The sequence below is a fragment of the Corapipo altera genome, unplaced genomic scaffold, assembly GCF_003945725.1.
Source record: "Corapipo altera isolate COAL_440 unplaced genomic scaffold, ASM394572v1 61055, whole genome shotgun sequence".
In the NCBI taxonomy this organism is placed as follows: Eukaryota; Metazoa; Chordata; class Aves; order Passeriformes; family Pipridae; genus Corapipo; species Corapipo altera.
In genome coordinates, this window is record NW_020887014.1 from 2,922 (window position 1) to 3,461 (window position 540).

Here is a 540-nt window from a genome sequence, read left to right on the forward strand (position 1 = left end):
CCCCCCCCCCCAAAATAAAAGTTGTTTGGAAAACACAGACGGAGATTTTGGGGGGCAGGGGGGTTTATGGGGTTTGGGAAGGGGTTTTGGAGGGTTTAGGGGTTTGGGGGAGGATTTCAGGGGGGTAGGGAAGATTTTGGGGGGGTTGAGGGAGTTTTGGGGGGGTTTAAGGGGGGATTTTGAGGGGTTTGGGGGAGGATTTGGGGAGCATTTTGGGTGGGGTTGGAAGCATTTTAGGGGGGCTGGGGAGAATTTGGAGAGGTTGGGGGAGGATTTGGGGGGATTTTGGGACGTTTTGGGAGGTTTTTGGGGTCCCGGAGCCACTTCCGCCCGTAAGGGGGCGGGTGATGCGTCACTTCCGCCCGGAGAGGGGCGCGGCCGCGCTTCCTGCGTCCCCATTGGCTGCGGGCGCCGGAAGCCGGCAGCGCCCCCTGGCGGCGGAGCGGGGCCGATGGCGCTGGTGGTCGCGCGGCTGCTCCGGGCACGTGAGTGGGGGGGGGGGGGGGGGGGGCCCCCCCCCGGGGGGACACGTGACCAACC